At 46.6% G+C, this 7,816-nt stretch overlaps 1 long non-coding RNA gene across 2 annotated transcripts; it reads right to left on the bottom strand.

Moving 5' to 3' along the window:
• Window positions 1-325: 325 nt before the first annotated feature.
• On the bottom strand, window positions 326-5,565 carry LOC143673209 (uncharacterized). 2 transcript variants are annotated; one of them, XR_013170250.1, is made up of 3 exons: window positions 2,178-5,565; window positions 1,073-1,203; window positions 326-405 (listed from the first exon to the last, which is right to left on the bottom strand). It is a non-coding gene; the product is annotated as an uncharacterized LOC143673209 (long non-coding RNA). The 2 variants fall into 2 exon arrangements; XR_013170249.1 differs by having other exon boundaries at window positions 331-405; window positions 849-1,203.
• Window positions 5,566-7,816: the final 2,251 nt, after the last annotated feature.

Raw genomic sequence — 7,816 nt, 5'->3', positions numbered from 1 at the left:
GGTCTGACTGCCGGATCGTCTCGGCCGCGCAGCCGCCGCAGCCCGCGCCACCCGGCAGCCGCGAGCCGGAGATTGCCGAGATGCTGCAGGCCGAGCACTTCCAGCTCTGCAAGGTGAGCCGGGGCAGGCGCGCGGGTGGCGTAGCGCGGGGAGGGAGGAGCGGGCGCGGGTAGGGGAGCACACGGCAGGGCTTCGCGCTGGGCGGTGTCGGGGTGCGGGGCAGGGGAAGTAGCACGGCGCGGGTGGTGAGGCTCCGGGCCTGGGAGTGGGGTGGTTGGGCGCGGGAGTGGGTCGGCGGAGTGGAGTCAGGGAGTGGGTTGGCGGAGTGGAGTCAGGGAGTGGGGTTTTAGGTATTTCTCTGTGAGGGCTTGGGCCTGGCGGGGTCTTCTGAGTTGCTCCAAGCACCTGTTAGAGAGGAGGGGGTGCTGGCCTCACATACAGTGAGCCCCTTTGCCTTCCTTTTATTTTTTATAATTTTTTTACTGTGAATATAACATTTATACAAAAAGCAATATATTTTGAAGTAGATTGTAAGAAATAGTTATCAAACAAGAGTTTGATATGGGTTACAGTTCCACAATTTTGGGTTTTCTAGCTGCTCCAAGACGCTAGCGACATAATAGAAATACCAATATAGTGATTTAGCAGTCATGCTCATTTGTTACATTCTAAATTCTCTGTTGTAACACCTCCTTTTCCTTTCACCCTTCTCCCAATCTTTAGGGATATTTGGGCTCTTCCCTTTCTAACGTTTTCATGTTGCAAAGGGGTATCGGCAATATAAGATAGGGGGGTGGAACTAGTTGATGTTCTTGGAGAGGCTGGTCCCTCTGCGTTTCAGGGCTTACCTGGCCTAGGAACCATCTGGAGTTTGTAGGTTTCTAGAAGTAATCTTAGTGTGTGAAGCTTGTGTAGAGTCTCTGATAAAGCCGTGGGTGTTCTTTAGGGTTGACAGGAATGGTGTTGGTTGGGGTTGGCAGACCGTGGTAATTAGTATTTAGCTGAAGCTTGTGTAAGAGTAGCCTCCAGAGCAGCCTTTTGACTCTACTTGAACACCCTTAGCCACTGATACCTTATCTTGTTACATTTCTTTTTCCCCTTTTGTTCCAGAAGGCATTGTTGATCCCATGTGCCAGAGCTAGACTCATCCCTGGGAGTCATGTCCCATGTTCCTAGGAAGACTTTCACCCCGGATGTCATGTCCTACAAAGAGGGAAAGGTAATGATTTTACTTGTTATGTTGGGCTTAGAGAGAGAGGGGCCACATCTGAGCAGCCAAAGAGATGCTCTGGAGGTAACTCTTCGGCATACCTATAGGTAGGCTTTGTATGGCTGCTACATACATGAGCTTCACAAGAGCAAGCCTCAAGATCAAGAGCTTTGCCTATTGACTTAATATTCCCTAACGTTTCAGACAGTATCAGGGGTTTCCTTCATGGCAAAGTTTAATAGTTCCATATTTTTATCTCCCGTTCCTTGAGGGACTTTGCCAATACATTTTACTTATCTGGTCAGCATACTCTGGAATATATCTGGCATTATATAAAGCTGTACAGAATCACAAGACCTCGTTATCATTCTGGACTCTGTGTGCTTGGGTTGTTTAAATGAGCTATCTGTACATGTTGAGTTAGATTGTGTGTTGCAGAAAATTTAGGTTTTGGACAGAATAAACTTCTCTTCCTTTGATCTCATAAGTTGGTAAAGTTCTGAATACAATGCTCTCCTTACCCGTGTATTCTGATCTACCTTATTCCTGACCTGGTTGGCTTCGTTCTTATCTCTAATTCAAACCTGATCTCTTTTTCAGTTTCTTTAGCAGTTGTTGCATGTAGTAATGCTGACTTTCAGAGCTACAGAACTCCAACTCTGAGTCTTAGGTGTCACACAGGTAGCCAAATTTCCAGGGAGGTGCTAGATTCTACATATATGGCACAGCATCTCAAAATCTAGGTATAACATTTGTAGCTCCTGACTAAATGTGACTACTATAAGACCTTAAAATCCACACCCAAATTTTCTTATAAATATTTTCTAAAAGAGACCATACAATATTCTTTTTTTTTCTCTGGCTTATTTTATACAACATAATGTCCCCAAGGTTTATTCACCTCGTTGGTTGCCTCACGACTTCATTCCATTCTGTAACAGCACAGTATTCCATCACAAATACATACCAGAGTTCACCATTCTACTTCTCAGTGTATCTTTCAGCCAGCTCCTTCCATTGGACATCATGTATAATGTCCACTGTCAACAATCCATCTCTCACATTGTCTCACTTAGTTGTATAATCATCAACACTCTCAAGCTTTGACAATGTTCGTGGCTGTAAAGAGAAAAATAACAGATAAATGTATCCTTACCAATAGAATTTCCAAACCTCCCCTTAACTCTTTTCCCTCCCTCCCAGTTATTTAGCACTGGTATTGCTGTGGTACTGGTGATGTCTTCCTGTTAAACATATACCACAGTGTACAATAGTTGTTTTTCCCTTGTACTCTGATATTATTTATTCTTTGAACAAGATTCATACCTTTGGAGTAGTTCACGCAAGAACTTATTTATATGTATAGCGTCATCACTAGAATACATGGCTCTATACAACCCCTTTTGATCATGTTCACCTTCAATACAGCAGTATTACTTACAGACCCACTAATGAACTGCCTTCAGTTCTGTCTGTTCCTTACATTTAAGTTCAGCCTCATTAGCTAACCATTCACCCATCTCTGGCTTCTATGTATCTCTAGGTCCCCTATATTCTATATTATAAGCCTCTGAGTTTATCTTTACCAGGGTCATAATCGCGGAATAATAAGGTATCTATCCTTTTGTGCATGGCTTATTTCTTTCAGCATTGTGCCTTCATGGTTCATCTAAGTTGTCATATGCTTCAGGACCTCATTTTGTCTTATGCTGCATAATATTCCATCATGTGTATGTACCACATTTTGTTCATCCACTGGTCTGTAGATGGACACTTGGGTGGTTTCTATCTGTTGGCAGTTGTGAATAATGCTGCTGTGAACATCAGTGTGCAAATATCTGTCTGTGCCACTGCTCTCAGTCTTCTTTGAAACTTCCGTAACTGGAATTCTATCATTTTGCAGTAAATGTCCAATAGTATTTGAAAAACACAGTCGGTCAACTGCTTCTTTGCCTATTTTATAATTGGATTGTTTGTTCTTTTCTTGTTGAGTTGAATGTTTTCTTTACTTACACAGGATATCAAGCCTTTATCTGATACACGGTTTCCAAATATTTTCTCCCATTGAGTTGGCTGCATCTTCACCTTTCTGACCCCTTTGCGTTCTGACTGTTGCCTGCATTATCCAAGTCAGAGGCTCCACAAGTGCAGCCCCTGTGTACCAAGGCACATTATCGTCATGGGTATTTTTTGATCCTGTGAAAAAGCATTTTCTTTCTGGTGAATTATAATGAGTACGTTAATGAAAGTGCTTAATTAGGTACCTTTGGGTCTATTCCATGATGATACGCCTATTAATGAAGTAATCAGCTTGTTGGAGACCTATACTTTGTAATTTTATTTGAAATAGTTTGCATTTGTACATTTTCCTTAATATTTTCATTGACGCAATAGATAGCTTTAAAGATAAAAGTGGATGTGAGTTTATTTTTAAAATTGTGGCTTCATAGATGTGTGAACATTGTGGTAAAAACACAACAACCTTATTTTCACTTATGGAACAAAAACAGTTGAAAAATGAATTATATGGGTAAAAACAACTCATCAGGCTCTTTAATGCCGAATCCATGTGCACGGTGTCTGCTTTGGAATTAGATTATCACATGTCCCTTCTGGGCAGATAGGCGTAGTGTAACTTCATGGAAAGTGTTGTCTTTTAAACTTCTAGGAAAAAATTATAGTTGCCCGTCTTTGCATTGTTTTTCAGTATCAGCAGGTATGAGTATAACTTTATTCAGTGAACAAGACTAATTTCCTCTTGATTCTGTTCTCTGGGCTCCAAATTAGTCCTTTTGGAAGTTGTTTTACAGGCAGACGATGAGAGTGGTGACGTGGGGAGCTTATAGCATCGGATTTATTGTGCCATGATGCAAAAATGCGTCAATCCACAATAATTTATAGCCGCCTCAATGAGGGAGAATACAGTGTGTTTTAAATAGAAAATAGCTTTTTTTATTTAAACTTTAGGTTTACTTAATACACTATGTTCTCTGTAAATACATAAATATTCCTCAAAATTGTGTGCTTGTTATAGTGAAATAATGCTTTGTGTTTTCTTTTATCCTTTTTAAAATTAGGGATTTTTAAAAATAGCTTTTGATCCTGTTTTCCTTTCAAAATAAGTACCGTCTGGAACTTGTGTGGGTTGGCTCCCTGCTGAGGCTCCTGGTGCGCGGCGACCCCACCCATGGCCTCTTGGAAGTGTGCTTTGTGTCCTCAGGAGCGGTGTCCCTGCCTCCCACAGGGCTCTGCAGCCATGGCCTCGGCTGCAGCAGTGCTTCCTGCTGAGAGCTTTTCCTTTGAGTTTTCTTTTTGTCTTTTGGCAAGGGAAAATAGTGTTGAACCACATTTTTCCATCTATTTAGCCTTCATACTCTATTTTTCATAATGCTTTATTTTCTTTTAAGATTCACTTTGCTGTACTTGAGAAAACAACTTAACCATTAGGCATCTGAGAATGGATGATGGGATAAAAGATAGATTTAACTTATTTCATCCCAGTTACTACTCTAATTATATATTGGTATACATGCCACAGTTTCTTTTTCATTTTGAAGCTTGCTTCAGTCACATTAAAAGAAGCAGTTGACTGACCTAGTTTTTAAAACACTATTGGACTTTTATTGTAAATGTTAGAATAGAGTTCTTGTTAAGGAAGTTTTAAATGCTGACCTAAGAATTTTTTGCAGTTATTCTTAGCATTTTGTTAAGTTCCGCTGTGGGAATAGTGTGCAGTAGTTTCTCTAGGGCAGTAGACTAGTGGAATGTTAAGGCTGTGAGTCAGCAGCAAAAACAAAGTATAATCCCTTATAACCGTGAAGTGTGACTGACTTTTTTATTAATTAAAAAAAAATTAGTTGTTAAAACCAATCAACACAATATGAACATTCTTTTTTTAATCACATAGTTGTGTATTCATCATCATGATCGTTGCTTCGAACATTTGTTGGCAACAAAAAGAAGACAGAAAAAAACATTCATACATACCATACCCCTTACCCCTCCCATTCATTGATCACTAGCATTTCAGTCTACTAAATTTATTTTGACATTTGTTCCGCCCATTATTTATTTATTTTTATCCATATGTTTTACTCATCTGTCCATAAGGTAGGTAGATAAAAGAAACATCAGACACGCGGTTTTCACAGTCACACAGTCAAATTGCGAAAGCTATATCTTTATACAACCATCTTCAAGAAACATGGCTATTCGAACATAGGTTTACATTTTCCGGCACTTCACTTCAGCCTCTCTGTTATACTTAAAAGTGGCTGCAGGCGCTGCGCTCGCGCAGTACGCGCAGTCCTTCCTGGACAACGGCTACGACAACCTGGAGATGTGCCGGCAGATCAGGGAACCCGACCTGGACGCCATCGGGGTGCTGGCGCCCGGCCACTGCCGCCGCTTCCTGGAGGACGTGGCCCACCGCCGGCCTCTACTTCACTCTCGAGCCGCCGCCGCCAGCAGACCCTGGGCCCCCCCGGAGCCTTCTGAGCCCTCGGCCGCCGGAGCCAGCCCCGCGGGGACCCCGGCACCTGGGAGCAGGTGAGCCACCCCCGACTGAACCTGAAGATCCTGATCCAGGACAAGCTGGTGCTTGCGATGGTGTGTGCTGGGGTAAGGCCCCGCACCCCCGCCAGGTGAGCAGGCGCTCGGGGGTGGGTGTCTGGCCTGCGGCTTCTCTGTGGTTTTCTCTCGCGGCAGCTGGTTCCTTCCTTGCTGAGGTCACAGGTGCAGGTGAGGCCGACTGTGCACCCTTCGCCCTCCACTGGGGCCAGGTCTCCCGCGCTCGCCTGGTGCGGCCCTGGCAACCGAGTCCTGGGCTCCTGCGGTGTTCTGGGGGCCGGGGGATCTGAAGGGAAGGAGAAGAGTGGGTAATAGCTACCTGTCCTGGACCTCGCTTTCCTACTTGCCTATCTTTGCATTTTGAGTGACTCCCAAGGAGGGACTCGCTGTCCTGTGCGGTTGTGCTAGGTGCGCACGGAAAGTGATCGCCCTGCCGCTCGGGGCTCCCCCACAGCCGCGCATCTGAAAGTTGCTGGGGTAGGGGCGCTGGCGCAGGGGTTGGATGGGGGGCATTAATGAGATGCATGCAAGCTCTCTTGGGATGAGTTTTTTCCACAGAAGGGTACAGCACGCAGGCAGGCGCTATGGCCTGAGGGTCCCAGGGGCGTCCCTGCATTTGGGAGGGGAAGGCTGTGCACAAGGAGAGGAGCTTTTCAGGACTGATGGAGGAGGGTGCAGGGAAGGGCCTGGAAGCTCCGTGGCTGCTGGGCGTGGGAGGCCCAAGGGCGTGGGAGGCCCAAGGGCGTGGGAGGCCCAAGGGCGGTACTTGGGTGTCAGAGTAACTAACAGAAAGTCCCCGTTGCCAATGACGCAGCTTCCACCCAGAGCCTGCCTGGCGTGGGTCCCCATGGCTGCTCCACCAGCTCACCAAAGCCCTTCCCTGGGTGCACTGGAAAGTGCACAGGCTCGTGGGAAGACACCTGCCTGGGAAGCCCAGGAGGAACATGCAGAGGTGCTGGGGCTGCAGCCATGAAGAGCCCGGGGCCCTGTTGACATCAGGATGTGATGCCTGGATCCCAGGAAGTCCAAGCAAAAGCTTCATAGACACAAGGTGACAGTGGGGTGCAGAGGGCAGAGGGTTTGACACAGGTTGCCAACAAGATGGACAGTTCAGATAAGCTGCCCCAGAGTAGAAGTGGTTTTTACAGAGCTGAGGAGGGCGGTCTGCCTTCCACTGACAAGTCTGCCTGTGCTGTTGGCGCTGCCCCCCCACGCTCCACCAGGGAAGGCTCCTCCCTGCAGGGGGTAGTTGGGGGGAGGAGGGAGGGGACACTGGCTACTGGCACCTGGGGAGGGAGGTGGGTACACCGGAGGGCATGGGGAGGGGGCTGCCCAGAGCCAGCAGGGGCTCCTCGGGAGTGGGGGTGGGGGATAGCCAGGGCTCTGGGGGTGGGTAGAGCCTGAAGGAGCAAAGTTGGGTTCTGATTCTTTTTTTTTTTTTTACATGGGCAGCCACCGGGAATCGAACCCAGGTCCTCAGGCATGGCAGGCAAGCATTCTTACCTGCTGAGCCACCGTGGCCCGGGTTCTGATTCTTGACATAAAAAAAGGCAGGCCCCAATGTCAAACTTAGACATTGATTTTTGAGGACAAATCCCTTTGGAAGTCTGGGCGCAGACTTGGATGTGTGATGGAGGTGGTCCGGGCAAGCGCAGCTTATGGTTCATCCTCAGCTCGCGTCCAAGCCGTCGCCTTCGTCGAGAGCATTATTCAGTAAACGTCACCTTCGTATGAGCCTCAGAGTGTCACCCTTGGCCATGAACATACACCTGATTCACCTTTTCTGCATATGCGACTCTCCACCTCAAAGAACGTGTGGGGGAAACGGGACAGATGCGTTTTGATGATTCCCTCACTGATGCTCCGGCTGGGAACTGAAAAGTTCAAGCTGGCAAACTTTATTGTAAGAAAGAATAACCTCCTACTGCCTGCCCCGTGCCGGTCCCCAGGAGCAGGTGCACTAAAGTGGTGTCACTGCAGCCCGTGCATGGGAAGCTGAGCTAGAAGGGGACGTTCCAGGCCTGCAGCCTGTTTTGA

The sequence above is a fragment of the Tamandua tetradactyla genome, unplaced genomic scaffold, assembly GCF_023851605.1.
Source record: "Tamandua tetradactyla isolate mTamTet1 unplaced genomic scaffold, mTamTet1.pri scaffold_198_ctg1, whole genome shotgun sequence".
Taxonomy (NCBI): Eukaryota; Metazoa; Chordata; class Mammalia; order Pilosa; family Myrmecophagidae; genus Tamandua; species Tamandua tetradactyla.
Note: the sequence above shows the minus strand (reverse complement) of the source record. Positions and strands in the feature narration are given on the sequence as shown.